The sequence below is a fragment of the Callithrix jacchus genome, chromosome 7 (assembly GCF_049354715.1).
Source record: "Callithrix jacchus isolate 240 chromosome 7, calJac240_pri, whole genome shotgun sequence".
In the NCBI taxonomy this organism is placed as follows: Eukaryota; Metazoa; Chordata; class Mammalia; order Primates; family Cebidae; genus Callithrix; species Callithrix jacchus.
In genome coordinates this window covers 71,617,870-71,637,962 of record NC_133508.1, presented here as the reverse complement: position 1 = coordinate 71,637,962, position 20,093 = coordinate 71,617,870, and the positions used below count along the sequence as shown (strand labels likewise).

General features: G+C 43.1%; 1 pseudogene; it reads right to left on the bottom strand.

The window, feature by feature from the left end:
• Positions 1-1,016: 1,016 nt before the first annotated feature.
• LOC100412266 (6-phosphogluconate dehydrogenase, decarboxylating pseudogene) lies at positions 1,017-2,590 on the bottom strand (annotated as a pseudogene).
• Positions 2,591-20,093: the final 17,503 nt, after the last annotated feature.

Sequence of the window (20,093 nt, the reverse complement as noted above, 5' to 3'; positions counted from 1 at the left end):
CAGGTGTAAACCACTATGCCCGTCTGGTATATCTTTTTCATCCTTTTACTTTGAACTTTTGTGTAACATTTTATTTGAAGCCTGTTTCTTGTAGGCAGTATATAGTTGGGCGATTTCTTTTTTCTTCTAGAAAGTTTATTATGAGGTATTTGACATACCAAAAGGCACAAAGAATGTCAGGCACAGCTTGCCAGGAGCAAATAAAAAACAAAAAAACATGTTACAGTGAACATCCATGTATGTACTGCCCAATTGGAGAAATAAACGTGCCCAGTGGATTAAAACTCCTAGTGCACTCTCCCTGCCTGCCTCCTCTGAGTTAAGCGTGATCCTGAATGTGATGTTTCTTGTGTTATTCTAGTCTTTTTTATTTTTGAGATGGAGTTTCCCTCTTGTTACCCAGGCTGGAGTGCAATGGTGCAATCTTGGCTCACCACAACTTCTGCCTCCTGGGTTCAGGCAATTCTCCTGCCTCAGCCTCCTGAGTAGCTGGGATTACAGGCACGTGCCACCATGCCCAGCTAATTTTTTTGTATTTTTAGTAGAGATGGGGTTTCACCATGTTGACCAGGATGGTCTCGGTCTCTTGACCTCGTGATCCACCCGCCTCGGCCTCCCAAAGTGCTGGGATTACAGGTGTGAGCCACCGCGCCCGGCCATCTTTTTTTGTTTTTAAAGAAAAATTTTTCTGCCAATGGGGATAATGGCTCTGTGTGGCCGAGGTGAGACTACTTAAGAATCGGGAGAAACAGCCTCAGTCTGATGTCAGTTTTATTGAATAAAGGAAAAGGGAATTGAGCCACATGATACAGAGGTTCCAGTTAATCAGAGTGCACAGACACCCTTCCTGTCTGTGTGATGGGGACCGCACCAGCACGGAGAAAATGGAGGCCCCTGCTGTGAGGACGAGGTTCCCACACCCATGCACATGAACAGCTCCTGGTCGGTCCCAAGAGGCAAGGGCAGCAGGCACAGCAGCTCTCACAGAGCTACTTTACAAATGAACTCTGTGCCTTCCTCAGAAATCGCTTACAACGCTTAAAAAAAAAAATTTGAACAAAAAATAGGGCAAAGGGCCATGTGGGCATGTCATGAGGCACATGTAATGTCCTGGTCTGTGGAATCGTGGAAGGTGACAGAAGCAGCATGATTAGGCATTGTATGATGAGGATGACACACTGTTACTGTGGCCTGTCCAATTGGTGTGGAAAAACTGCCCTGGTTTGGCCAAGAGTTCATAGGTGTGAGCCCTGAATTAATCCTGCTGAGCCTGAATGAGGTTGGCTGGAAGCATCTTGTGTCTGTACCTGTCATAGAAGGAGAGGGCAGTGGTAAAACAAGGTGTGGGAAGGCCAGCCTGGATCCCAGTGCTGACTGCTGGCCGCCAGGAGTCCTGACGGTTTTCAACAGCTGCCTTAAAGAAGTCGTCCAGTAGGAGGTTCTGGAATTCCTTGTTTCGATCAAATACATCCTTCATCTTTCCTAGGAATACACTTCTGATGATGCAGCTCAGTCTCCACATCAGGGCGATGCCACCATAATTGAGGGTCCAGCCAAACTTGGTGGCTGCCTGCCTTAGCAGCATAAAGCCTTGAGCATAAGAGATGATCTTGGAAGCATAGAGGGCCTTCTGAATGTCCTCCAGGAATGATTTCTTATCATCATCAAACTGGAACTTTTGGGGACCCTTCAGCTTTTTGCTAGCTTGAATTCTCTCATTCTTCAGAGATAACAAGCACCGAGCAAAGACAGCTTCTCCAAGAGGGTAACGGGTATGCCGTACTCCAGGGTGGAGATGGCAGTCCACTTCCCCGTGCCTTTCTGCCCCATGCTGTCCCTGATCTTTGGCAGCAGATGTCTGCTATCCGCATCTTGGAACTTAAGAATATTGGCTGTGATTTCAATCAGGAATAAGTCTAGCTCTGTCTTGTTCCAATCTTCAAAGGCCTGCACCATCTTGTCCTGCACCATGGCCAGCACGTCTTTCATCAGGTGGTATGCCTCACAGATCAGCTGCATGTCCCCATACTCTATCCTGCTGTGCACCATCTTCATGAAGTGGCCTGCTCCCACCCAGTCACAGCAGGGTTCTCCAGTTCCTACTTTTGCAGCAATGCCTTGGAAGATGGTCTTGATGTGGGGCCATGCTTCTTTGTTCCCTCCTGGCATGAGTGATGGGTCATACCAAGCCCCTTCCTCTCCTCCACTGACTCCGATCCCCACAAATAAAATTCCCTTGGCCTTGAGGTGTCGGCCAAGGACACCATCTTGTGGTGTCCCTATATTCAGAATTTTCTCCATCAATGATGATGTCACCAGTGTCCAACAATGGTACCAGTTTTTCGATGAAATCAACTGCTTGCCCAGCCTTCACCAAGAGGATGATCCACTGGGGTGTCTTCAGCTTGGAGACCATCTCCTTCAGCGACTGAGCACCCACCACTTTGGTTCCCTTTGCCTCACTGGCCATGAAATCATCAACTTTGGAGATGGTCCTATTAAAAGCACAGACCACAAAGTCATGGTCATTCATGTCCAGAATTAAGTTCTGGCCCATGACGGCCAATCCAATCAGGGCGATGTCAGCTTGGGCCACGGCAGCAGACAGAGCCGAAGAACCCAAGAGCGGCGAGGCATGGAGGGCAAGTCTAGTTGGGTGATTTAAAAAATTTCATTATGATAGGCTGGGCGCCGTGGCTAATGCCTGTAATCCCAGTACTTTGGGAGGCTGAGGTAAGCGGATCACCTGAGGTGGGAGTTTGAGACCAGCCTGGCCAACATGGCGAAACCTCGTCTCTACTAAAAATACATAAATTAGTAAGGTATGGTGGCTTACACCTGTGGTCCCAGCTACCTGGGAGGCTGAGGCAGGAGAATTGCTTGAACTCGTGAGGCGGAGGTTGCAGTGAGCTGAGATCGTGCCATTGCACTCCAGCTTGGACGATAGAGTGAGACTGTGTCTTTAAAAAATTAAATAAATAGGCCAGGCGCGGTGGCGCACGCCTGCAATCCCAGCACTTCGGAAGGCCGAGGCGGGCGGATCATGAGGTCAAGAGATCGAGACCATCCTGGTCAACATGGTGAAACCCCGTCTCTACTAAAAATTCAAAAATTAGCCAGGCGTGGTGGCACGCACCTGTGGTCCCAGCTACTCGGGAGGCTGAAGCAGAAGAATCGCTTGAACCCAGGCGCAGGTTGCGGTGAGCCGAGATTGCGCCATTGCACTCCAGCCTGGGTAACAAGAGCGAAACTCCGTCTCAAAAAAAAAAAAAAAAAAAAAAAATTAAATAAATAAATAAATAAGTAATTCCATTACGATACTTTCTTTCACTTAATTGGTATTTGTAGATCAGTAAAATTTAATGTAATTATTGATATGGTCAGATTTAGGTGTACCATTTATTTGTGCTCTATTCCCTTTCCTTGCCTTTTTTTTTTTTTTTTTTGCTAATTGAACATCTGTAGGTATTTCATTTTAATTGATCCATTGTTTCTCCTTCCTTCCTCTTTCTCTCTTTTTTTTCTTTTCTTTCTCTCACTGTGTTGCCCAGGCTGGTCTGAAATTCCTGGATTAAAGTGATCCTTCTGCTTCAGCCTCCCCAGTATCTTGGATTATATGAATACATGGGTGCACCATCATGCCTGGCTGATCCATTATGTTTTTTCACATATCTGTATATCATTTTTTTTAGTGTTTGTTCTAGGGATTACAATAAACATATTAACTTTTTGTAATCCACTTAAGAACCAGTATTTTACCTCTTTTGGAGGAGTACAGAAATGTTATCACTATATAAGTTCCTTTATCTCCTTCCCCATCCTTTATGTTATAGTTATCTTGTATAGCAGAATTGCAAGCTGCATCAGTGTTATAATTTTTGTTATAATTTTGTGTGTGTGTAGATATACAAACACACATATATATATACACAGACACACACATACACATATACTTTTACATATGTATTTTTGTATGTGTATATATATACTTTTACATATATATATATAAACTAAAAAGAGGAATGTTTACCCAGATATTTACCATTTCGGTTATTCTTCCTTATTCTTGACATTCCAGGTTCCCTTCATTGGAGGAATTCCATTATCCTCTGATAACTTTTTATAATCCAATTAAGAATCAATATTTTACCACTTTAAAGGAATCTGACATCCTCTAATAATGGATTTTCATTATCCTCTGATAATGTTTTTATTTCACTTCCATTTTTGAAGGATATTTTCACTGGTTAAAAAGCGTATGTCCTAATAGTTTAGGGGCAAAAAAATCTCAGCAAGCAAGGTGTTGATAGCATCTAATCACTACCACTTACCTAATCACAATACCTGGGAGATGGAGTATTCGGATTCACCAGTCTAGATCATATAATGACACTTTTTTTTTTTTTGAGATGGAGTTTTGCTCTTGTTGCCCAGGCTGGAGTGCAATGGCGCCATCTCAGCTCATGACAACCTCTGCCTCCCGGGTTCAAGAGACTCCTGCCTCAGCCTCCCAAGAGGCTGGGATTACAGGCATGCACCACCACACCAGGCTGATTTTGTATTTTTAGTAGACACAGGGTTTCTCCATGTTGGTTAGGCTGGTCTTGAACTCCCTACCTCAGGTGATCTGCCTGCCTTGGCTTCCCAAAGCTCTGGGATTACAAAGTGCTGGGATTACAGGCATGAGCCACTGTGCCCGACTGAGTCCAATTTTTGAACTTCCAAATTCTGTGAGCCAATAGATTTTCTCTTGTACTTAACCTACTTTCACTTAGTTTTCTGTCATTTGAAGCTAGATATCCTGACTAACAGTCATGAGCTGTATAATGACATTTTTGTCAAGGACAGACCATATATACAATGGTGGTCCCATAAGATTTTAATATTGTATTTTTACTGTAACTTTTCTATGTTTAGATATGCAAAAACTTACCGTTGTGTTAGATTTGTCATAATATTCATTATAATATCATGCCGTATAGGTTTGTAGAATACAAGGAATAGTCTATACCATATAGCCTAGGTGTGTAGTAGGCTATTGCATCTAAGTTTGTGTAAGCACCCTCTACGATGTTCGTGCAATAACAAAATCACCTAACAACACATTTCTCAGAACATATTCCCATCATGAAGCCATGCCTGACTGTGTATGTATATATATATATATATATATATATATATGTGAGTGATTCCTGATAACAAGCATGCTTTAGTTTGTAGATTAATAGAGTTTGTTTCACTAAGCAAGATAAAGTAGTTGACCCTGTAAGACATGTAGGGTCCTGTTTCCAATAAATGAATAGTTCTTGCAAGTAAAAAATATCAACAAGAGATAAGTCCTAGAACTTTTGTGTAACACCTTAAAACAGGAGAACTAGAATAGTGAGTATACATCCCTGCTTTTGATGATAGGAGTGACCAGGAAAAAATTCTATAAAAAAGATAGAATCCTGGTTCCAGGTAAGGACTTCCATTGCATATAAACTACTTGTTCATGAGGCAGGGTAAGTTTTGGGGTTTTGTTGTTTATGTTGTTTTGTTTTTTGTTTTTTTTGAGACAGAGTCTTGCTCTGTCACCCAGGCTGGAGTGCAGTGGTGTGATCTTGGTTCACTGCAACCTCCGCCTCCTGGGTTCAAGTGATTCTCCTGCCTCAGTCTCCTGAGTTGCTGGTATTACAGGCGCGTGCCACCATACCTGGCTGATTTTTGTATTTTTTTGTTAGGGGGATGGAGTCTCGCTCTGTCTCTCAGGCTGGAGTGCAGCAGCATGATCTCCGCTCACTAAAACTTCCTACTCCTGGGTTCAAGCGATTCTCCTACCTCAGCCTCCAGATTAGCTGGGATTATAGGCTCGCACCATCACACCCAGCTAATTTTTGTATTTTTAGTAGAGATGGGGTTTTGCCATGTTGGCCAGGCTGGTCTTGAACTCCTGACCTCAGGTGATCCACCTGCCTTGTCCTCCCAAAGTGCTGGGATTACAGGCGTGAGCCACCATGCCCAGCCTAATTTTTGTTGTTTTAGTAGAGACAAGGTTTCAACCATGTTGGCCAGGCTGGTCTTGAACTCCTGACCTCAAGTGATCCTCTCACCTAGTTCTCCCAAAGTGCTGGGATTACAGGTGTGAGCCACTGTGCCTGACCGTAATTTTTGAAATATGGACTTTTGTTTGCTGTGTACCATTCCTCCCTTGCATCCTTGTCTTAGGGGTTTTGGTAGGACCACAAGCAGAAGCTGTTGGAAGTCAAGAGCTAGTCCTAAATTTTGCAAAAATTTCAGCTGACTGAAAACATTATGAAAGTATCCAAGGAGGGAGAGAGTGGTGTGTGTGTGTGTGTGTGTGTGTGTGTGTGTGTTTGTGTGTGTGTGTGTGTGTTGGCTGAGGAGGTAGGCAATTGCTTTTGAGAAAACTAAGGGAGAAAATATTTCAGAAGGGTAGGAGAAGGGGGAAGTTCTATAGGTTGTGCGATTTGAGGGTACCTGTGCCATCTTCTTTATCAGCATGGTGAGGAGAGGGCTGAACCCTGAGCACAGGGAGTTCTGTCCTTGATGAAGATGCTGATGCCCCAGGCCATTGGCCCTAATAAGAACTTGCAGGCTGGAGCAATGGCCGTCTTTGATGTAACCAGGCTAGAGTCTAGACTATTGAGTAAATGGCTACAGAGCCTCCGGGATGCTTTGGTGATGAGACTCACTGCGGGACCTGTACATAACCCTAGTGGTAGTCTTCTTAGGAATGCCAATAACAACTGAGATTAAATTTTCTGCCAGTATACCAGCACAAGGTCTCATATTTTAATTTTAATATGAGAAAGCAAGAAATATGTTCATTCTTCCATACCTGAGTATGCCCCCAAATTTATATTTTACTTTAGAATGAAGCATTGGAACCCAACTTGGTTCCTTGAATTATCACTTTTGAATAAGTATCTGAAGAGAGAGGTCAAGTAGCAGCCAAACCATAATCCAAGAAGAGTCCCCAGGATCTCATGCATCATCAGTGACAATCAAACCCTTAGGAGAATACACAGACATTAAGACTCTTTTGAGTCCAGGCACAGTGGCTCAAGCCTATAATCCCAGAACTTTGGGAGGCCTAGTTGGGAGGATCACCTGAGGTCAGGAGTTTGAGACCAGTCTGGGCAACATGGCAAAGCCTCATCTCGACTAAAAATACAAAAATTAGCTGGGCATGGTGGCAGGTGCTTGTAGCCCAGTTACTCCTGGCTACTCAGGAGGCTGAGGCAGGAGAATTGCTTGAACCAGGGAGGTGGAGGTTGCAGTGAGCAGAGATCGAATCATTGCACTCCAGCCTGGGTGACAGAGTGAGACTCCATCTAAAAAAAAAAAAACACAAAAAAAGGGAAAGAGTATACTTTTTTGAGTTCACAACTAGTAAATAACTAGTGGAAGCTAATACTACCATTTTATCCTTTGTAGTCTATATCCACAAAAACAGGCTTCATATAATTTTTAAGAGCCTAGTGCTAAAATTGCTTCATTTGATTATCCCATGTGGGAGGTCTATCTGTTTAGCATGCTTGATTGCCAGTAATATATCATTCAATGTTAATAGATTTAAACAATAAAGGGGAATACATTGACCCATAAAATTGAAAAGCAGAAAAAGAGGACAAGCTCCAAACTTGGCTGAACCTGAGCTGGGCTGCATTTTTCTGTAATTCTCTCAGCTCTGCCCTCTTGGATTGACTTTATTCTCAGGTTGGCTTCTTTGTGGTAGTAAGGTGGTTACCATGGAATATATACCTCCTCATTCACAACCAGGAAGAAGGAGGTTATTTCTTTCCACAGCAGTTTGACTAGCTGGCCTATCTGGGATCTTGTGCTGTTTCTGAATCAATTAAGTTGATGAGGAGGTTGAGACACTATTATTGAATTGACCAATCAGGTCCCAACAGTGGACTTGAAGGTAGTGTCAGTCCCATTCAAAACACATGGCTGTCACAGAGTGATGAGTGTTAGAATGGAGGATTGTACAAGTAGCACAATTTCAAATACATTTTATTTATTTTGTTTTTTGTTTTTTGAGATGCAGTCTTGCTCTGTCACCAGGCTCACTTCAACCTCCGTCTCCTGGGTTCATAAGATTCTCCTGCCTCAGCCTCCTAAGTAGCTGGATTGCAGGCACACCCCACCATGCCCAGCTAATTTTTGTATTTTTAGTAGACATGGGATTTCTCCATGTTGGCCAGGTTGATCTCAAACTTCTGACCTCAGTGATCCACTCACTTTAGCCTCCCAAAGTGTCAAATACATTTTAAAAAACAATTCATGAAAGAAGATGGGGAGGGGGGCAGGCAGAGTGGCTCACATCTGTAATCCCAGCATGTTGGGAGCCAAGGTGGGTGGATTACCTGAGGTCAAGAGTTCAAGATGAGCCTGGCCAATATGGTGAAACCCCATCTCTACTAAAAATATAAAAATTAGCCAGGAATAGTGGCATGTGCCTGTAATCCCAGCTATTCAGGAGGCCGAGGCAGGAGAATCTCTTGAACCTGGGAGGCACAGGTTGCAGTGAGCCGAGATCGCACCACTGTACTCCAGCCTGGGCTACAGAGCAAGATTCGTCTTAAAAAACAAAACAAACAAAACAAACTAACAAAAAAAAAAAAAAAAAAGAAAGAAGGTGGAGGGAAATAAATTAAATCTAAAATGTCTTTGAGACAATGAAACTGAGGGTGGATTTCTCTCTCTCTTATGTTTTAGCTTACAAATCTATATATCTATACCTATATTGCTATCGATAGATATCCCTGACCATAATAAAGTACTGCTTTTATAATGGAAAAAACCACCCCACACATTTATTGAGGGGAAAAAAACAAGAGCTGGAGAATGATGCAAAATGGAGATATGAGATTTCACCAGATAGCACAGAGCTTATTGCCAGTAAGTGGAACAATCTGCAATAGAGAGAGGAAGAATGAGTCATAATTCAGCCTATCTCCTTGAAGAGCCCTTCTCTCTCTTCAAGGCTCTTTATGTTAAAGAAAAAATTAAAAAGCACTGTAATTATGTGTAACATCCCATCTCAAGACAGGTATTAGAAATATGTTTTGAGTTTTATTTGTTGGTTAACAAACAAACCCAAATGAAACTTTCTGTGTAGGTCTTGCTCTGTACCTCTGCCTGACATACACTTTCTGTTTTATGTTTTCTTTTTGAGACAGAGTTTTGCTCTCATTGCCCAGGCTGGAGTACAATGGTGTGATCTTGGCTCACTATAACCGCCTCCTGGGTTCAAGCGATTTTTCTCCTGCCTCAGTCTCCCAAGTAGCTGGGATTACAGGCATGTGCCACCATGCCCTGTTAATTCTGTATTTTTAGTAGAGACGGGGTTTTCTCCATGTTTGTCAGCTGGTCTCAAACTCCCGACATCAGGTGATTCACCCACTTTGGCCTTCCAAAGTGCTGGGATTACAGGCGTGAGCCACCGTGCCTGGCCACACTTTCTGTTTTTAAAAGGATGTGCTTGTCTCTAATGGCCTCTGTCCTGTAGTACCCAGACACATTTCTGGGAATGTAGTTGTCACTCAATAAATGTTTGTTTGATGAGTGGATGGGTGAATCTATCCTTTTTGCCTCAGGATGTCTTTATTTCCCTTTCTCATTGTCACTGTCTCTGAGCTATGCATTCAAATGACCAAGTGCTGAATACATTCATCTTCAAACTGCCTTGTTTTTCCAGTGGTTATCAAATCTTGTGGGGACATAGCATTTTGACCCTATTCCCCAATGTTTCCATCATGACCTTCAAAGAAGGCTTGGGGTCACTTAATCTGGTGTGACCCACTTGGTAACATCCGAAATAAAAACTTTCCCACTCTTTCTTTTTTTTTTTGAGACAGAGTCTTGCTCCATCGCCAGGCTGGAGTACAGTGGCGTGATCTTGGCTCACTGTAACCTCCGCCTCCCAAGTTCAAGCAATTCTCCTACCTCAGCCTCCCAAGTAGCTGGGACTACAGGCACCTGCCACCACGTCCAGCTATTTTTTTTTTCAGTAGAGACGGGGTTTCACCATGTTAGCCAGGATGGTCTCGATCTCTTGACCTTGTGATCCGCATGCCCCGGTCTCCCAAAGTGCTGGGATTACGGGCATGAGCCACCGCTCCCAGCCAAAAAACTTTCCCACTTTTAAGACTGAGAGTCAATCTGTGGAGTATGCTTTTCCTGTTAGTCCATCTTCCCATTTTAAAGATTGACATATAGCTATATGTAAATCTGGCTCCATCATTTACTGGCTGAACAACCTTAGGCATTAACCTGACCGAACCTCAGTTTCCTCCTATGTGAAATCGTGAGAGTCATAGTACTTTCTTTTTTGGGGTTGCTGAGAAGATCAAATGGAATAATATATGGAAAGTATATCTGCCCTATGATGAAAAAATGTCACTAATTACTATTATTTAACATACATCTGTTGAGTGTTCTCTCTGTGCTAATGGGGAATTTTAAATCCCTGCTATACTAGATGGTGGGGATTTCTTTAAAAAAGAACCAAGACAGATATATTTCATGCCTTCATGGAGCTGGTCCAGAGGGGTATCTGGACATGTAAATAGGTATTGCCAACATGAGACTATGACAGTAGAAGCACAGGGTGTCAGGAAGCCCATTCAAGGACCACTTATTCTGAGCTTGGAGGTTAAGGAAGGCTTCCAGAAGAAAGTTACATAAAAAGTGATACAAGAACGCTGAGCAGGACTTAGCTAAGTGAAGAGAAGGAGAAAGAGTATTCTAGGAGCAGCATATTCAAAGGCTCAGAAGCCGGAAAGAGCTTGAAGTATTTGAGGAATTAAATTCAGCATATTGAAACCTATCATGCAAGGTGGAAGTGGTTGCAAGAATTGAGGCTAGGCCAGGTGTGGTGGCTCATACCTGTAATCCCAGCACTTTGGGAAGCCAAGGTGGGAGGATCACTTAAGGGCAGGAGTTAGAGACCAGCCCGACCAATATAGTGAAACGCCATCTCTACCAAAAATACAAAAATTAGCCAGATGTGATGACACATGCCTGTAATACCAGCTACCTGGGAGGCTGAGACATGAGAATCACTTGAACCCAGGAGGTGGAGGTTGCAGTGAGCGGAGATAGCACCACTATACTCCAGCCTGGGCGACAGAGTAAGACTCTGTCTAAAAAAAAAGAATTGAGGTTGGAGGTAGATGGGGCCACAGCATGCTGAGCCCTATAAGCCACATTAGAAAGTAGGAAGAGTAGTGGGAAGACTAAGAGAGCTCTAATTGAGAAAGTGACTTGATCAGATTTGCATTTTAGAAAGATTGTTCTGGCTGTTGCTATTAGGGGTTAGGATGGGGAGCACAGAAAAACTGCTGGTACAGAGAACACTTCTGAAGATAAATTTGGAGACTGCTGTCATCTAAATCAGAGATGTTGATGGCCTGAACATGGAGGTTAGAAGTGGGGATGGAGAAATACATATGGATCAAAGAGACATTGAACAGAAAGAGTCACTGTGGATGAATGTGGAGCTGAGGAGGTTTACTATCATGATCAGAAAACTTGGTGGATGGCAGTATTATTCCACAAGATAGGAAACTAGGAGGAGGAACAATTGAAGGGGTAGGGCCTTGGGGCAAATAATAGGTTCAATTTTAGATCTATTGAGATGAGGAGCTGTGGAATACTCAAAGAGAAATATTTAATAGGCAGTTGGAGAAATAATTCAGAAGAAATGCCAGGGAAGGAATTATAGCTTTGTGAGTCATCCCACAGGGTTGATTACAGCCACAGAAGGGCACCCCTATTATGGGCACAGTGAGGTGAAAAGAGGGCCAAAGAGAGAAATCTTGAGGAACACTGATGGATTAAAAAAATTAGTATAGATATGGAAACAAAAAGAGATTATGAAGAAATAGCCAAGGGACATGAGGAAAACTTGGAGAATATGGTATCACAAATCCAAGTGAAGAGGGAGATTAAAAAAGGATGTCAGTCCAGATGCAGTAGCTCACACCTGTAATCCCAGCACTTTGGGAAGCTGAGGTGGGTGGATCACTTGAGGTCAGAAGTTTGAGACCAGTCTGGCCAACATGGTAGAACGCTGTCTCAAAAAAAAAAAAAAAAAAAAGGAAGAAAAAATAAGCTGACTGAGAGACCACAATGTTAGAAGTATCCATAAGAATGGTGAAATTATTTGCTTGGAGAGGGAACAGGAAGCAGCAACATTTTTGAATAAGTGTTGGAGAACGATGAGAAGATGAGTAGAAGCCAAGTAATAAGGAGAGGTGGAGTCTGGTAAGTCTGAGAGAATAACCTTTAATTTTTTTTTTTTTTTTTTGAGACAAGGTCTTGTTCTGTCTTGTAGTTCAGTGGCATGAACCTGGCTCACTGTAGCCTCAACCTCCTGGGATCAAGCAATCCTCTCACCTCAGCCTCCTGAGTAGCTGGGACTCCAGGTTTGTGCCACCATGCTCAGCTAATTTTTTTATTTTTTGTAGAGATGGGATCTTACCATGTTGCCCAGGCTGGTCTTGAACCCCCAGGCTCAAATAGTCTTCCCACTTCAGCCTCCCAAAGTGCTGGGATTACAGGCATGAGCCGCTGCATCTGACAGAATAAACTTTAAATGAACATGAATTTTGCATAAGGGCAACAATGGGGAGCAGAGAGGACATAGATTCAACTTCAGAGAATAAGCAGGTGGTATAGGACACTGAGTATCTTCCACTTGAGATAGCTGCAGATAAAGTAGTTATCACCAGAAATAAACAGTCAAGAGACCACAGAGGAGTGTGTCTAAATGAAAAAAGAACAGGAACTGGATGCATACAGTATTGGGGTCCACATTCTATGTCTATTGCTTATAATCTGCAGAACCTGGGGAAGCTGCTTACAATCTCTAAGCCTGTGTCCTAATTTGCCTGTAATCAGCATTTCTCTGGCTCTTTGCCTGTTAATGTGGATCTCTGGATATCTAGAATAAACTGACGAGGCCAAGTGTGGTGGCTCAAACCTGTAATCCCATCACTTTGGGAGGCCAAGATGGGAGGATCACTTGATTCCAGGAGTTGGAGATCAGCCTTAACCACATAGAGAGACCCTGTATCTACAAGTAATTTAAGAATCAGCCAGGTGTGGTGGTGTGCACCTGTGGTCTCAGCTACTTGGGAGGCTGAGGCAGAAGGATCACCTGAGTCCAAGAGTTTGAGACTGCAGTGAGCTGTGATTGCACCACTGCACTCCAGCTTGGGGAAAGAGTGAGACTCAGTCTCTAAATAAATCAAAAGTGAAGAGATGATCTCTTCCAAATTTGATGTCACATTCTAGGTAATGTTAATACCTGTTGGAAGTTTTAGGAAAACTTCTATTTCAAGTTTTGATTCTTGCTTTTTCTTGCCTCCTCTCCTTGTTTTTCTTCTGTTCTCCTTTCTGTGGCTCTAGATATGACTCCATTTGAGCTGAGGCTGAATTATATCCAAGTGACAAACACTGTACTCTATTCATTCTCCTCTCCTCTGTCCCTGTGTCTCTGTTACTGACCAGGTTTAACTTGCTACCTTATATTTTCCCTCTGTTAGGGAAGCAGGAGTCTAGGAGAGTCAGAGTAATGCCATTTTAAGTTCAGCTCCATCTTGAGACTAACAAGGCACATTCCTTGCTGGTCACAACCCATAGTCATAAAATATTTGCAACTGGGGAAACAGCCTAAAGATACCTTCAAGGACACACTTTTACCACAGTGAAAAGTCCAGATGTCCCTATATTAATCACAGCAATATGTTTTCAAGATAATTATAGTTCTGCTTTGATGTATTCACACACACTAAAATGTCAAGGATAGCTTTCTTTAAATCAATAGAATAATAAATTTTGTCATGCTGTCAGCCCACCCACATGTAGGCACAGCTTGCTTTAGTCTTTACATAGACAAGACCCCTATATAAGAGAAACTTAAAGATGATGAGTTCCTCCACTCGCTTTCTGAGAACACTTCACTCTGTAATGGAGTAGCTTTCAATAAACACAATTTTCACTGCCCTCTGCAACTCATCTTGAATTCCTTCCTGTTTGAGATCCAAGAACCTCTCGGGGTCTAGATCAGATTCCTTTTCCCATAACACCTTACATCAGTTTTCTCCCGGAAATCCCTCAGCAAACAGATTTCTTGGCTGTTCTACCAGTTAGTTAAGCCTTGGGGATATGTCTAAATCCTAGCCATGGGGACACGGCTAATCTGGTTTCTTTTCATTGTGAAAAATGCTTGTCATTAGAACTGATGTGAGGTTTTCATTACATTTGGTTATAAACATCTAGTCAATTACATAGTATTTTATAATGTACTATGTCTGGTTCATAAAAGGTACATAGTGGCCGGGTGCAGTGGCTCAGGCCTGTAATCCCAGCACTTTGGGAGGCTGAGGCAGGCGGATCATCAGGTCAGGAGATGGAGACCATCCTGGCTAACACGGTGAAACCCTGTCTCTACTAAAAATACATAAAATTAGCCGGGTGTGGTGGCACGCACCTGTAGTTCCAGCTACTCGTGAGGCTGAGGCAGGAGAATCGCTTGAACTCAGGAAGCAGAGGTTGCAGTGAGCTGAGATCGCACCACTGCACTCTAGCCTGGACTCACACCACTGCACTCTAGCCTGGACGACAGAGTAAGACTCTGTCTAAAAAAAAAAAAAAAAAAAAAATACATAGAAACGTTGTTTCTCTCTTTTCTTAACCATCTCAGGCTGGGTTAACTCCTCTTCACTCTGTGCTTCTAGAGCATCCCTGCTGTAATATTCACCATAGACTAATTATCCATTTGGCCGTCTTGTCAGAAATTATATGTGCCCCAGTATCCCAGATTCTTTCAACCAACCCCTCATTCCAGTTCCCTTAAGTGATAAACTTCCTGACTCAACACTTCCCCTTCTTCCTAAGGAGTGGTAAAAGCAAATGATCTACTTGGTGCCTTGTGACTCAGTATTTTTGATGGATCTTTTTTCATGTCCAAGGGGCTTTTGTGCACGAATAGGAATACTAACAGCTATTTTATTGTTTAATGCCCAATTTACTAAAGTCATATTTCTAATACACGAAACATTAAAACCTTTTTTCCTTGACTATTAAACATGTAATAAATGTAATTTAATTCTCTGAAACAATTTAAACTGCAATTACAAAATTATTAGGTCTGATACATTTGAATATTTCAAATGCCTTAAACATTAGTAAAGCATGCACACATGCTAAGATTATAAAATGACTACACTTTTTTTTTTTTTTTGAGACGGAGTTTCGTTCTTGTTACCCAGGCTGGAGTGCAGTGGCATGATCTCAGCTCACTGCAACCTCCGCCTCCTTGATTCAAGCAATTCTCCTGCCTCAGCTTCCCGAGTAGCTGGGACTACAGGCACGTGCCATTATGCCCAGCTAATTTTTTTGTATTTTTAGTAGAGGCGGGGTTTCACCATGTTGACCAGGATGGTCTCGATCTCTTGACCTTGTGATCCACCTGCCTTGGCCTCCCAAAGTGCTGGGATTACAGGTGTGAGCCACCGCGCCCGGCCAGACTACACATTTTTAAGTCAATGCCATAGGTTAAATATTCCTGCATTATTTTTGCACCGTTTTTATACCTATGTTTACTTTGATACCTTCTTAAAGTTTCAGTAATATTATTTTGGTTATTTTCTGGGATTTTGGAAATCTTGCCAAATCTAATAGAAAAATAAATACAATTTTATACTAGTTGAGATTACAGAATCTGTGATAATGACTAATTTTTTCATGGTTGGCTATGAGACATAGCTTTGCTGTCCAAGGTAATTTAGACTGGGCTGGGTGCAGTGGCTCACCATGTAATCCAAGGCAGGAAGATCTGTTGAGCCCAGGAGTTTGAGGTTACAGTGAGCTATATAGCCTGGGTGACAGAGGGAGACCTACCTCTTAAAAAAAAGATAATTAAAAAGATATTTTTTTTTTGGAGATGCAGTCTCGCTCTGTTGCCCAGGCTGGAGTGCAGTGGTGTGATCTCAGCTCACTGCAACCTCTGCCTCCCAAGTTCAAGCCATTCTCCTGCCTCAGTCTCCCAAGTAGCTGGGACCACAGGCGTGTGCTACCACGACTGACTAATTTTTTTATTTTTAGTAGAGACAGGGTTTCACCATTTTAGCCAGGCTGATCTTGAACTCCTGGCCTCAAGTGATCCACCAACCTCAGCCTCACCAAGTGCTGGGAATTATAGGCGTGAGTCACTGCACCTGGCCTAAAAAGATAATTTTAAAAATTAAAGATAATCTTTTTTTCTTGAGACAGAGTCTCACGGCCATCTCCCAGGCTGCAGTGCAGTGGCACAATTACAGCTTACTACAGACTTGAACTTCCAAGTGATCCTCCCACCTTAGTTTCCCAAGTAGCTGGGACTACAGGTGTGCGCTACCATGCCCAGCTAATGTTTTTGTATTCTTTGTAGAGACAGAGTTTTACCATGTTGCCCAGGCTAGTCTCAAATTCCTAGGCTCCCAAAGTAGTCTGCCACAGACTTCTGAGCTCCAGTGGTTCTTCAGTTTCAGCCTCTAGAGTAGCTGGGCCTATAGGAACATGCCACCACATTCAGCAAAGTTTTTTTGTATATTATTTTGTTTTATGAGACAGGGTCTTTCTCAGTCACCCAGGCTGGAGTGCAGTGGCATGATCCTGGCTCACCATAGCCTCAGACTCCTGGATTCAAGTGATCCTCCCACTTTAGCCTCCTAAGTATCTAGGACCACAGGCACAAACCAATGACTAATTTTTAGATTTTTTTTTTAAGAGATGGGGTCTACTTTTTTAGAGATGAGGTCTATTTTTTTTTTTTTTTTGAGACAGAGTTTCGCTGTTGTTACCCAGACTGGAGTGCAATGGCACGATCTTGGCTCACTACGACCTCCGCCTCCTGGGTTCAAGCAATTCTCCTGCCTCAGCCTCCCGAGTAGCTGGGATTACAGGCACGTGCCAGCATGTCCAACTAATTTTTGTATTTTTAGTAGATACGGGCTTTCACCATGTTGGCCAGGCTGGTCTTGAACTCCTGACCTCAGGTGATCCGCTCGCCTTGGCCTCCCAAAGTGCGAGATTATACCACACCTGGCCAGAAACTTCGTTTTTTAAAATATATGTAGATTATAGATGTACTGAATATTTTTCATTTTGGGCTGTTTAGCTGTCTAGCATCTATGTCTCCACCTATCTCTAAACACCCTAATCTCCCGTTTAGGGACATTCTCCATTATGAGTGAGAGCAACTCTTCTGCCTTCCCTCTTACTGCCGCCTGTCACAGTGGAAGTAAAGAGGAACAGATCCCTCCTATATTTCTTTCCTGATACAACTAGTAGGTTAGCATGTGACCTAAACTTGTCCAATCAGATGATCCTTCTCAGAACTTTGAACCTTGTAATATTGTGACAGAGACCGTCAAATGTTCAGCAAACCCTATTTCCTTATCTTCTTGGGCATACAGATGGACTACTTTTTTTTTCCAAGTTAGCTGTGGTCTTGTGTCCTGAGTTCTGGACAATAGAATGTGGATAGAAGCCAGATGCAGTGGCTTGTGCCTATAATCCCAACTACTCAGGAGGCTGTGGTGGAAGGACTGCTTGAGCCCAGGAATTCTAGACCAGCCTGGGCAATATGGTGAGACCCCATCTCTCAAAAATATTTAAAAATTAGCCATTGGTTTGTGCCTGTGGTCCCAGATACGCAGGAGGCTAAAGTGGGAGGATCGCTTGAACCCAGGAGTCTGAGGCTGTGGTGAGCCAGGATCATGCCACTGCACTCCAGGCTGGGTGACCGAGCAAGACTCTGTCTCTTAAAACAAAACAATATACAACAAAACTTAGCTGAATGTGGTGGCACGTTCCTGTAGTCTCAGCTACTCCAGAGGCTGAGGCTGAAGAACCATAGGAGCTCAGGAGTCTGAGGCAGCAGTGAGCTATGATGGCACCCCTGCACTCTAGCCTGGGTGATAAAGTGAGGCCCTGTCTCTTAAAAAAAAAAGAGCCCTGACCTGTTAAAACCTCCCACATTTGATCTTTGCCCTCTCTTTTCCCAACCATTGACTCAATGGAGAGGATGCCACATACAGAGAAACACGTAGCCATTAAGATAGAGGGAGTCTGGGTCCCTGAGATACTGGCTGGAGGAGAGCTTCCAAGAAAGCCACTAGACCAGATGCACCCATGTTGGACAGTTGCGTGAGACAAAAAAAAGCTCTGTGATTTGGAAGGCTTATTTTACCATTTATTCTTTTATTTATTTATTTTTTGAGATGGAGTCTTGCTCTGCTGCCAGGCTGGAGCGCAGTGGTGCAATCTCGGCTCACTGCAACCTCTGCCTCCTGGGTTCAAGCGATTCTTCGCCTCAGCTTCCCGAGTAGCTGGGACCACAGGTGCATACCACCATGCCTGGCCACTTTTTTTGTATTTTTAGTAGAGACAGGGTTTCACCATGTTGGCCAGGATGGTCTTGATCTCTTGACCTCATGATCCGCCCGCCTTGGCCTCTCAAAGTGCTGGGATTACAGGCATGAGCCACCGCGCCCGGTCCCATTTATTCTTACCCAGATTAAAAGACAGGATGTTTGGCATAAGGTTTATTTTAGCATTAGCAGTGATGTGGATCAAGCTGTCCTTGCTGACAGATCTTGGGGGTCTCTGGTTCTGTCTATTGTCTAAACCTTTTATTTTATTTTCTCATCATTTGACAACCCATCAGTATCCTTATCACACATTCCCCTTTTTGGCTTAAAATAACCACACATGGTTTCTGTTGCTAACCAAGAATTTAGATTTATTTATGAGATAAGAATTTGAGGCCTTAAATGGCAAGTGATTTGCCCAAGGGCACAACTGGTTAAGTGGTAGAATTAGGATTACAAACCTGTCCTGGTATCTCCTGCTTCAGTGTACTTTCCACTGTACTACTGGGAGTTCAAAGGGAGCCCAATAATTAACATTCCTCTTCTCCACTCACTTCCAAACCAACTGAGAAATAAGAGTCAATAGAAATGGCAAATAAAAGGTAGTATCACCTTCATTACTAGAAAAAGCTAGGCTGGAGGGTAGAACCTCATTACATGACAGGTCTGCTCCTGTGAGATTTAAGGCAGAAAAGAGCAAAGAACAACTAGTGCTCCCTGTTGACAACTTTCTTCTAAGTAGAAAGAAACGGGGAAGAGGCTGGACTGCACACAATGTTTCTCCTTCCAAACTTTCCATTTAGAGAAGTCACTACCTCAACTAAGTAAGAATGACAAGGTGGACAGAAATCAGGGCCAGAATGCTAACAATTGACCCTTTACGACCCTTTACATAAAGATGGAAAATAAGGCTGGGTGAGGTAGTTCACGCCTGTAATCCCAGCACTTTGTGAGGAGGAGGTGGGCAGATCATGAGGTCAATTGTTCAAGACCAGCCCAGCCAACATAGTGAAACCCCCATCTCTACTAAAAATACAAAAAAATTAGCCGGGCATGGTGGTGCATGCTTGTAGTCCCAGCTACTTTGGAGGCTGATGCAGGAGGATAGCTTGAACCTGGGAGACGGGGCTTGCAGTGAGCTGAGATCGTGCCACTGCACTCCAGCCTGGGTGACAGAGTTAGACTCTGTCTCAATAAAAAAAAATCAGAAATAAGATGTGTATATTTTTATATCTATCTATCTATCTTGATTGACAGATAATGTTTTGGCTGCTAGAACTACTTTATTTTTGATGATACATGATTGGGTTAAACATTGAAACAAAGTCCCCTAATATTCTCCCCATCACATTTAAATGTTAACAGTTTAGTAGTGTGTATCCTTCTTTTGAACATGCTGAAGTTGAGTTATGGTGAGGATTAAAAGATTAATCTGTGTGAAGCACCCAGCATGATACCTGGTACAGTAGGAACTCACTTGCTTCCTTCTTTTCTTCCTTCCTAGTGCCCCAGAGACTTGTCTTGTCTAAGAATCCATGACTAGTGTTGGACTAGGCTGATATGACCATCGAGTCCAAGGTGTGCCCTGGCTTCTGAGGGCGCTGACAGGCTTAGGTCTGCCAGGACTGCCAGAGAACAGTAGTTAGGGGCTCAAGGTCA